General features: G+C 41.5%; 1 long non-coding RNA gene across 1 annotated transcript in view; it reads right to left on the reverse strand.

Annotated features, from left to right (window-relative positions):
• LOC115279282 overlaps positions 1–12,117 on the reverse strand; it is a 37,678-nt gene that overhangs the window by 17,473 nt on the left and 8,088 nt on the right. Inside the window, exon 3 of the long non-coding RNA XR_003903335.1 lies at positions 8,143–8,316. This is a non-coding gene — a long non-coding RNA (uncharacterized LOC115279282). The remainder of the gene's footprint in view (positions 1–8,142; positions 8,317–12,117) is intronic.

Raw genomic sequence — 12,117 nt, forward strand, 5'->3', positions numbered from 1 at the left:
TTGAGCATCATTTCATGTGCCTGTAGACCATCTGGATGTCCTCTTTGGAGAAATGTCTGTTTATGTCTTCTGCCCATTTCTTCACTGGGTTATTTGTTTTGTGGGTGTGAAGTTTGGTGAGTTCCTTGTAGATTTTGGATACTAGCCCTTTATCTGATATGTCATTTGCAACTATCTTTTCCCATTCTGTTGGTTGCCTATTAGTTTTCTTGATTGTTTCCTTTGCAGTGCAGAAGCTTTTTATCTTGATGAGGTCCCAAGAGTGAGTTCAGTTTTGCTTTCATTTCCCTTGCCTTTAGGGATGTGTCGAGTAGGAAATTGCTGCAGCTGAGGTCAAAGAAGTTGTTTCCCACTTTCTCCTTGAGGGTTTTGATGGTTTCCTATCTCACATCCAGGTCCTTCAGCCATTTTGAGTTTATTTTTGTGTATGGTGTAAGAAAGTGGTCTAGTTTCATTCTTCTGCATGTTGCTGTCCAGTTCTCCCAGCACCATTTACTATTCTTTAAAAGAACAAACAGAATCCCATCTTATGCCCTAGACAAAAACACTTTTAGACACCTTAAGGGCTTTTTACATTTATATAAAATAAGATAGTAAAAAGCTTAGAAGGAAATCTAGGTAAATACATGGATCAGAGAGGGGATGGGAAACCTAGAACCTCTGAAAAAAAAAACATAGTTGATGGATTTAAATTAGAAATGCTTAGCAAAATAGGATAGCCAAGTGATGATGTTTGGGGGGGAAGTTATACAGATGACAGAGAAATTATAAATAACAATAAGATAAAAAGAGCTTACTCCACTTACGTTTCTTGAAGAACATTATTGGATCCAATACACGATCCATGTCAACACATCTTAAACTACCCTTCTTCAAGGTTTAACTTGGGAGAAATGACAATGTTTAAGGAAAGAAGTAGAGAAGGTGGTTGTACAACACAGTGAATGTAACTAAAAGCCACTGAATTTTTGCCTTTAAGTTGTTAATTTTAGGTTATGTGAATTTCATCTCAGTAAATATTTAGGAAAAAAAATACCCTTTGTCTCTCTCAGCCTGAAACTTTTGTATCTCTCTCTCACCTCTACCAAAAATGTGCCTCGTGCTGTGCACCCTGCCAAACACTTCCACGTGTTCCCTCTCTCTTCCTTCCCATGTTTCTGGTCCCATGTCTCTGCACCCCCTTCTCCCCATTCCAGATTTCAGAATCCTGGGACACAAGCTGGCAAACACGGAATTCTCAATGAGGGTAGGAAAGAGGGAAGCTCAGGGGGAAAAAGACACATTTTCCCTTAACAGGTGGTGAGAATGGGGGAGGGAAGGCTGGGATTACTCATTAGTAACTTCTGTCACCTTCACATATGTGTCTAAGGTAATCTGGGGACAGGCTGCCTTCAGCAGTCTGCCTTCTCCCCACACCCTGAGCCGCTGCCCCGGTCTGTCACCACAGCTGTTCTCAGCCGGGCAAAGTCAGTGTCCTGTGGCTGGGAGCCCCAGTCTAGGTTACTTTGGGTGAGGACAGTGTACCTCCAGCCCTCTCTGGGGGGAGGTAGGGAGCGACCAGAGCTCTGCATTTGGCAGCTGCAGTCTTACAGAACAGGTGGTTTTGTTTATTTTTTTGCCATTTGATATACAAAAGTGTGCCCTTTACTGAAACAGCCCCCAGAGCTCAAGCACAACAAGTACAGGCATAGTGAGATGGCATTTAATTAAAATGCAGAAATATAAGCAGTAGACATCATGAAGGAGCAGCAAATTGTCGCAAAATAAACAGTCAAGCAGCCACCGCCATTTGGCTGCTCAGTGACAGAGAGGACAAGGAGACACGAGTGTCCCCTTGAGCCGCACACCCTGCCCCCCTCCGGCAGGGCAGGAAGGCAGAGACGGGGCCAGTCTGCGGGGTGCGGGGCCCCAAGGCTCCAAAATGAACAGCCCTATGGCCGCCTCTTCTCCTCTGCCCTCACTGAGGGTGGGTCTCCCTGGGCTCTCCGCGTAGGTCGGCCGTGTTAGGGCATCGCTGTATGTAAACAATTAGTTGTATCAAAGAACATTTTGGAAAGCCATTATGGCACAGCTAAAAGAACGTTCCACTACCTGCCCCCCTCTTTTTAAGTCAAATGAACTTGGCTTCAAAGCCTGGCTCTGTTACCAACTGGTTGAATGTGTACAAATCACATGAAATTTCTAGGTTTTGTTTATTCATCTCTGGGGCAGGTAATTGGTTAGAACAATATCACAGGTTTATTGGGAGTTGTAATTCACTGGGGGCATAAATACAAAACGGTTGTATTTTTCCTAAAATTGCTCCCAAACTATACTTAGGTCAACACCCCCCGCCCTGGGCCGCCACCCTTTCTGACTGAGGACCAGCTACTTTGACCGATCAGCCCCGTTCCCTAATGTTTCAGTCACATTTTTATTATTAAACAGTTACTTTTAATCAGTTTTGCCTGCTTCATTTTAAAACTTCAATCTTCTATCCATTTCAAATAGTTTCCCTTCCCTCTTTAGGACTGTCAGATAAAATATAGAATGCCCAGTAAATTACAATTTTAAGCCAATATTAAATATGATAGGATATATCATATAATACTTTTATTTTTCTTTCTGAAAACTGACAATCGCACACTTTCCCCCAAGCATATACTTTGGCTTTAGAGACATGGTTCCCAATTCAGGGAGCCACTACTCAGTAGCAATTTCAATGCCTGCAGGGTATATTGTCATTGATACTGTAATGGCATCGAATGATGGTAGGGCGCTTGTGGAGAGCAGTACCTCACTTAGAGGAAGTTGAATCACCACGTTGTACAGTGGAAACGAATGCAACGTTGTGTGTCAACTATACTCAAAATAATCTTTTTTTATTTTGCTTTTGGGTTTTGTAAATTATTTTAGGGAGAGAGCAGTGGAGGGGCAGAGAGAAGGAAAGAGAGAATCTTGAGTAGGCTTCACACTTAGCACGGAGCCCTACACGGGGCCTGATCCCACAACTCTGAGATCATGACCTGAGCCAAAGCCAAGAGTCAGACGCTTAACCGACTGAGCCATTCAGGTGCCCCTACAATAGTTTTTTTTTTTTTTAAGAAGGCAAATAAATGAACTTTTTAGACATAAGACAAATATAGGATAGGTGTTACGATTCCCAAAGGGAGAAAATGGAAGAAATAAAGAAGGTACCAGCCCCAGCAAGTTTTAAATTGAGCGGGGTGCACATTTCATCAAAAGTCAAAGCCTGAAAATAAGAAAAGATAAAACTTCAATATCTGGATTCTACTCCAGACCAGATCAGTTAAATCTGAATATCTTGGCTTATCAAGAATTTTATTTTAAATTCCCCAAACGATTTTATTGCACAAACAGGGTTGAAACTGTCACTAGGGTGAGGGTGGTCTGGCTTCCTCTTGTCCTACCAACACCTCCTCCTTCCCAGAATGCATTTCTTTGGTGTTGCAGGGAGGAGAAAGGGAAGTCAGGTCTCATCTTACCAGACTGCCTGCTGTCAGCTAGTAACCTTCTCTATTGGTCACCACAGCTCCTTCATTTGACACCCACAGGCCATTTGTTCCCTGTGTATGGCCAGTTCCAATATGGGTTTTCCTGTGGGGTACATACATGGATTTTCCTGTGTGGGGATGAGGTCTTAGTTTGTCCTCTCCAAACCAACCCTCTGCTACAAGTAACCCCCCAACCGTCTCTTGCTGTTGAGTCCCCTCCCCTGACGAGGCAGCCTTCCAAGAGGGAGGATACTGGCAAGATAGTGTAAACCACAGCACCTCGTGCAGGGACCAGTTGTGCAGCAGGGCTTGTCTCAGCAAGCCTGCGGGGTCTCAGCTGGCCTCCGACGCCAGAGTTCTCTGAACTTTTAGGAGTGGGATACTTGGGGGCACCTGGATGGCTCAGTCATTTAAACATCTGACCCTTGATCTCTGCTCAAGTCATGAGATTGAGTCCTGCATTGGGCTCTGTGTGGACATCATGGATCCTGATTGGTAGTCTCTCTCGCTCTCTTTCTCTCTCTCTCTCTCTCAAAATAAATAAAGAAATTTAAAAAAAGAAAAGAAGTGGAATACTTAGCCCTTGTTCTCAGGCAAGGGCCCTGGTTCCCAATTCCAGGACTCCCTCTACACCCACCGCCATGTTACAGGCATAATAACGAATGTTTGTTGAGGTTTTCCATGTGCCAGGTGCTGCACTCAGCTATTTCAAACACGACCTCTTTTAATCCTCACAGGGAGTTAGGAATCACTTCCTCACTTTTCAGATAAGTAAATTTTGGCGAAGAGAGTTTAAGTAATTTGCTGAAGGTCATCCAGCTAATAAGAATCAGAGCTCAAACTTGACTCCAAAGACGTTGCTTTTGCCACTGTAATTTATAATACTTACTCCCACTATGATGTAATTTATATGTGAACCTTACATCAGTGTCTAGTACACAGCAGGCACTCAGCAAATGTTAGTTCTCTTCCGAGATTACCCTCAAACTGTCACCAAGTACACTTTTATCAGGTTCCATCCCTGTTACTGGGAAACAAGCTTTTTTCATCACCCCCATGTATTAATTTATTAATTAATTCACTCATTTAAAACATATCATATGTACCAGGATCTATGCTCCTGCGTAGAAGCTAAAATAATTTAGTATTAGTTTTCTGTGGCTACTTCCACAGATTACCATTAACTCGGTCACTTTTTTTTTTAAGTTTTTATTTAGATTCTAGTTAGTTAACATACAGTGCTATATTAGGTTAAGGTGTAGAATTTCGTGATTCATCACTTCAGACAACATCCGGTGCTCATCACAACAAGCACATTCCTTAATCTCCATCATCTATTTAACCTCCCCCCACCTGCCCCCCTCTGGTAACTATCAGTTTGTTCTCCATAGTTGAGGCTGTTTCTTGGTTTGCCTCTCTCTTTTTCTTTTCCCTTTGCTTGTTTGTTTTGTTTCTTAAGTTCCACATATAAGTGAGATCATATATTTGTCTTTCTCTGACTAACTTATTTATCTTGGCATTATATTTTCTAGCTCTATCCATGTTGTTGTAAATGGCAAGATTTCATTTTTTATGGCCGAATAATATTCCATTGTATAAAGATACTACTTCTTTACCCATTCATCATTCAAACTAGGTCACTTTAAACAACAAAGATTTCTTCTCTTACAGTTCTGGAGGCCGGAAGTATGAAATCAAGATGTCGGGAGGGCCGCACGCTTTTAAAGATTCTGGTGGAATATCTTTCTTTGTCTCTTCATACCATCAGTGTGAGTAATGGTGAGTTTTTGAAGGATTTGAAACAGGGAAGAGTGACATGATGAGATGTTAGAAATACCACTCTGGAGTGTTGTTCGGGAGACAAGAAGGGAAGTTAGCAGGCAGCCTGGAACTCCTAAGATTTCATAAGACTAGTACTACTGTTACGGCTAGTAATATAATAAAAGCAATAGAATTATTTAAATTTGCCAAATAAGAATTAAAGAGAAAAATATCATTTAAGATTTTATTTATTTTTGTTTGTTTTGTTTTGTTTTGTTGTAAGATTTGATTTTTAACAAAACACATTTTCATATCAAGAAAGTATGAAGGACAGTCTCGGATTAGAGGTGAGTTCTTTGTTTGTTTATAGCTTTTTTCCCATGGTAAAATATGCATGACATAAAGTTTACAATTTAACAATTTTTGTGTGTCTACAACATTCTCCACCATCCCTCCCTGGAACATTTTCATCTTCTACAGCTGAAACTCTGACCCCCTTAAATGCCAACTCTCCCATCCCTCATTCCTCCAACTCCTGGAAGCCATCATTCTGCTTTGTCTCTGTGAGGTGAACTATCCCTAATACAAAAGGAATCGTATGATATCTGTCCCTTGGTGACTAGCATATTTCACTTAGCATAATGTTTTCAAGGCTCATCTCTGTTGTAACATGTGTCTGAATTTCCTTCTTTTTTTAAGGCTGAATAATACTCCATGTATTGTTTAGCCATTAATCTGCAGATGGACAGTGAGTTTGTTTCTACCTTTTGACTATTGTGAATAATGCTGTTATGAACATGGATGTACAAATCTCAATTTGAGTCCTGCTTTCGGTTCTTTTGGGTATCCACTCAGATGTGGACTTGCTGGATCATATGGAAATTCTATGTTTAATTTTCTGAAGAGTCATCTTACTGTTTCCCACAGTGGCTACGCCATTTTCCATTCCTTCCAACAATGCATGCGGGTTCCAATTTCCTCACCAATTTCCATATCCTCACCAGTACTTGTGATTTTTTAATAGTTGCCTTCTGAATGAGAGTGGCATCTCATTGTGGTTTTGATTTGCATTTCTCTAATGATGAGTGATGCCAAATGGCTTTTCATGTGCTTATTGGTCATTTGTACATCTTTGGGAAAATGCCTGTTCAAGTATTTACCCATTTTTTAACTGAATTATTTGTTTCGTTGCTGCTGTGGAGCTACGGGACTTTCTCTCCAGTTCCATGGATTGTCTTTCATTCTGTTAATAGTGCCTTTGATAGCACAAGTTTTTCATTTTGAAGTCCTATTTTCATCTATTTTTTTCTCTTCTTGTCTGTGCCTTTAGCATCATATCCAAAAAAACCTTCGTCAAATGTAATGTCATGAAGCCTTTCCTTATGTTTTCTTCCAAGAGTTTTATAGCTTTATTTTTATATTTATGTCTTTAATCCACTTTGAATTAATTTTGGTATATGGTGTAAGATTAGGGTCCTACTTCATTTTTTATCATGCAGATATTCAGTTTTGAATTCTCTATTACAAATAAAATTAGATTTATGGAGAAAATTACTCCATTGTCCTTAACTTTATTTGTCCCTTCAGATTTGTACACATTTCACTAGGGTCTGTAGAACAGTACATGGAAACTCCAGGCTAGGAGAGAGACAATGATGGCCTGAGCTAGACCTGCAGAGTAGAGTGGGATGGGGCAGGGTGGGAGAGCTGGGGCTCAATCTGAGAGCTTTCTCTGATGCAGAATCAATAGGATGTCATGGCTCATGGTATATGGAATGTGATGAAATCCAGGCAGATGTCTGTTTGAGTGATGGGGCAAATTGTATTGTCTTTAAAGCTGAACATAGATAAAATAAATATTTAAACTGGAAGCCACATTATAATCCCTCTTGAGGAGCAAAGAAATTGTGGGGAGCCTGGGTGGCTAGTTGGTTAAGCATCTGGCCCTTGATTTCAGCTCAGGTCATGAACTCAGTTTGTGAGATCAAGCCCCGTGTTGGGTTCTTCACTGATTAGTCAGTGTGTGAAGCCTGCTTGGATGATCTCTCCCCTTCTCTTTGCTATCTCCTATCTCCTCCCCTCAAAATAAATAAATAAACTAAAAAAAAAAAGAACAAAGAAATTTCTGTTTAGGACACATTGTGAGGTGGAGGGAATAAACCTAGGCCTTGATATGAAGAAGAAGACAGGTCAAGGGAAGGCTGAACTCATTTGAAAAGGAAATGAGAATGTTTTAGTTTAACAGAACAGGCACAGAGGGAGAGGTGAGGGACCCAGGAAGACGAGGGAGAATAAAGAAGATGTAAGGAAGCTGGGGCTGGAGGAAGGTGTTGAGTGTGATGGTGGAAGTTGTGCCTAAGGGAGAAAGAGAGCAGGATTGGGAGGGTTGCACAGAGACTTGGAAGAGCAAGTTAATATTTCATGTTGCTTGTTGTTCCTTGTGGTCTGTAACCACCTATATTAGTCTCAACTTCCAGTAACTATCTGCACAGACTCCGCCTGTGGTACGAGTTCTTTGGGAAGATAAGTCAAAAAAAAAAAAAAAAAGAACTAGGTACCTTTAAAGATCCAAGAAAGAGAGAAGACTGGTAAGTGAGGTGCAAAAACCAGCTCTTTTTTTCCCCAACTATTAACAAAATCTTGCACCTTGCAAGCCTGAACCAATCCCTGTGGCAATCGGAATGCATAGCACTGATGAGCTTACATTGGTTCCTTGTCATCTCTAAAACAATCACTGAGACAAAGAAGTGAAGTTATGCTCACATATGATACAGCCTACCCCTGAGGTTAGGGGCAGGGCCAACCCATCTGCCACAACAGCTGGGGATGGTCCCTCCTTCAGTAGGTATACATGTCCTTGCTGTCAGCATTTCCTTCCCCTACCAACCTGCTGAATAGTTGCTGGTTTATTCCAGTTGGTTCGTGGATGTGAGCTCATGGTTCATGGATGTGAGCTCCTGACTCCTGGCTCCACCCCCACAGTCGTGGTGCTTCCTAGGACACAGCTCTCTCCTCATGACCATGGCATTGGGCTGCCTTCTGAATCTCTTTGTCACACGATCTGCAATGTAGAGTGGTATCAGGGAGGCAAGATTCATTATAAATATACTGTGAAAAATACATGCCGGTGGCTTAAGCCACTTTTCTTCTTTTTTTAATGTTTATTTTTGAGAGAGAAAGGGAGAGAGACTGAGCATGAGCAGGGGACAGGTGGAGAGAGACGGCGACACAGAATTTGAAGCAGACTCCAGGCTCTGAGCCGTCAGAATGGAGCCCAACGTAGGGCTCCAACTCATGAACTGTGAGATCATGCCTTGAGCCAAAGTCAAAAGCTTAACCAACTGAGCCACCCAGGTGCCCCAAGCCACACTTTTTATGCAGCAAAAAAATGATCTGAATCATTTTTGAATTTTATTTCTTAAAAATCTCTCTTAACCTTAGACAAAGCTGAAGAACTCTTTACGATGATAACATGTGTTTTCCTTGAAGAAGCCAGTGCAATGCTTCTAACATCTATCTTGTGGTTTGTTGCAATGAACCAAGAAGTTACTCGCTAGCTTATTTTCCTCTTTTTACATGTCTATTTTACAGAGCAAGAACTGTCTAGATCCTAGAATAGGCTCTAATTAGTTCTTTGCTTTTCCTTTATGACTAATAAACTCCTGGTGAGTGGGACAAATTCGTGAGAGCCCAGCATATGACCCCCACTCCTTACCATCTATGAAGTTTGGGAAGACCCAGCAGAAGAGAGAAGAGACAATAGCACCTCCCACCACCACTATCAAAAAAAAAAAAAAAAAAGAGCAAGAGATCAGAATGACAGAAAAGATTAGAAGTTATTTGTCAAAATGCACAGCAAACAAAAGGGAATCCTGCAGTGAGAAATTTTCCTGGGCCATCAGCTTTTGAGGACCAGAAAGCTTACTTCTTTTTTTTTTTTAGTTAAAAAAAATTTAATGTTTATTTTTGAGAGACAGAGGGAGACAGAGAATGAGCAGGGGAGGAGCAGAGAGAGAGGGAGACACAGAATCTGAAGCAGGCTCCAAGCTACAAGCTGTCAGCCCAGAGCCTGATGCTGGGCTCGAACCCACAGACTGTGAGTTTATGACCTGAGCTAAAGACAGGTGCTTAATTGACTAAGCCACCCAGGGGCCCCCAGAAGGCTTCCTTCTGCTGCAGATGGCACACCTCTGTGGGGCATTGTTCAATTGCACCCTGAACAAAAGGGAGATGGCTCTAATGTAGGTTGACTTTGGAAGCAGAAACAGGAAAATAACGGATATTAGAAATCAAAAAATGAGGGCCTTGAGTGAGGACAGGATAGAGTGTGCCTTCCCCAAACTGGAGACATTTCTACGCAGTTGGCCACCTATGGATTTCTTGGAAAGTATCCTGGATCTTCAAGAAGATGTTTTGTTAAATAGGGACTAGGCTAAAATGGTACCAGGGATTATTGGTGTCTTCATTTTTTTAAGATGGATTTTTCTGTCATAAAAAGTGACAGATACAAATGAAAAGTATAAAGACACAACTAATCTAACCCCATCACCTAGAGACTGTAAGCAACTCTTTGGGTCTTAAAGTCTTTGTTTCATCTGTGCATATATAGAAACCCTCAAACTTGCCTTCCCCAAATTAGGCAATCATATGGCATATTTTATGTTGTAACCTGCTTTTCTCAATGAAAAACATATAATGATGTCATTCCATATAAATACACATAGTTCCATATCACTTTTTAAAAAATTTATTTTGTTTATTTATTTTGAGAGAGACAGAGATAGCATGAGTGGGGGAAGGGCAAAGAGAGAGAGAACCCCAAGCAGGCTCGGTGCTGTCACCTGATGTGGGCAGAGCCCGACGTGTGACTTGAGCTCGCAAAACTGCAACGTCATGACCTGAGCCGAAACCAGGAATCATAAGCCTAACTGACTGAGCCACCCAGGTGCCCCAGTGTCATATCACTTTTAATGAATGAATAGTTTTCAGTTATATGGAGCTAAATTGTTTAATTCCCCCTGGGTTAGAAAATTGTCTTTTTGCATTTTTTAATCATTATAAACAATATTACGGTAAAGTCTCTGCTGATAAAACTCAGGACACAGCCATGATGATTATGTTAGGATAAAGTCCTACAAGTAGAATTGCTGGCACAAAGGGCATGCATGTTTTCGAGAAGTTGACTCATACTGCGGGTCCCCTTTATGAAGGTTGTGCTGATTACACTCCTGGGTTCTGCCTGCAGTGCGTACACTCTCCCGTCTTCTCACATTCTTAATAAAGTGCACCGTACAAAACATTAATTCCAGAGAACACTGGCCACGCTAATTAGGCAGATTTGAAGGGAATCACACATCAAAACGTTATTATTGCAGTTTGCCTCCATAGTCAGCCCTCCACATCCCTGACTCTCTCTCCTTGCTTTCTCCTTGGCATTATTTGGGTACCCATCTCTCTCTTGCATGAGGCTTAACTAGTCTAAGGTAAGGGACATGTCTGATGCGATTTGTAGTCTATATCCCTGAAGGCCTAGCCCTGAGTTTTGTTTGTGATTGATTTGTTAAATATTTGTTAAAGTACATGACCAGAATTCATATATATAATTTAAATCCAGAGTAACTCAAGAGATAGAAAGTGACACAGCATAGGGGGGAAAACAGCATTCTGTAATTATGAAGAAAATGAAATGGATAGTTTTATTTCGAAGTCAAAACGCTGCTTAGCAAGAATCCTTGCCAATGTTGCTCATAGTCAACGTACTCATTTAGTTCTTAATTCACTTGTTTAGACTCCTTTGAGCAGCATATTGAGCACCTAGCACACTGGGGACGTAAAACTCAGTCACTGCACACTCAGATTTTACAACGGATTTGGAGAGCGGAAGCGTACATACTGATGCATCAACAGTTATCTAGTACTCGTGATGTGCTCAGGGGATACAGAAATAAATAATACTAGTCTGTGACCTCTAATAGTTCCTAATTCCATGGAGAAGGGAGACTGTGGACAAATAATTTCACCATTGTATGATTAGTGCTATTCATACGCCAGCACTGTGTCAGCATAAGGCACCGTGGTGGGGGGTGGGCAAAGCATCAGCTTCAGAATCAGGCAGACGTGCATCTGAATTTATGACGGTCTTCTTTCTCTAGCTCTGTGTCCCTGGGCAAGCCATTTCAAGTTTCGGTTTTCTTACGCCAGTCTGAATGGGCAGAGTGAATGAAATAATGTGTGTGAAGGGCCCTCAAAACCTGTAGATGGTAAATGATTGCTGTTAGCAGGACACAGTCAGGGAAGGATTCATAGAGGAGGAGTGCCAACACTGGACCAAGAAAGCGGATGTGACATTATTGGGCACAAATCATGAAGAAAGGCATTCATGCAAAGGGAACAGCATGTGTAAAGTGGGGGCATGGACCCCACTGGTCGGTTTGGAAAGTTATCATAGTTTCACGGTATTCTACTAAAAAATAAGAAACAAGGAAGGGCACGAAATGAACAGGAAGACATTAGCAAAAGACCAATCACAGGAAGGTTTTGTATGTCATGGTGAGAATGTGGCTGTTTCCCTCTACAGCTGCGTTGTCCCGTACAGTAGACACTAGCCACATGTGGCTATTTAAACTTCAAAGAACTAGAATCAAATAAAATTAAAAATCAGGTTTCTCGCACAAATCAAAACCACACTGAGATACCACCTCACACCAGTCAGAGTGGCTAAAATGAACAAATCAAGAGACTATAGATGTTGGAGAGGGTGTGGAGAGATGGGCACCCTCCTACACTGTTGGTGGCAATGTAAACGGGTGCAGCCGCTCTGGAAAACAGTGTGGAGGTTCCTCAAAAACTATCGATAGAACTC

This window comes from Suricata suricatta, chromosome 15 (assembly GCF_006229205.1).
Source record: "Suricata suricatta isolate VVHF042 chromosome 15, meerkat_22Aug2017_6uvM2_HiC, whole genome shotgun sequence".
In the NCBI taxonomy this organism is placed as follows: domain Eukaryota; kingdom Metazoa; phylum Chordata; class Mammalia; order Carnivora; family Herpestidae; genus Suricata; species Suricata suricatta.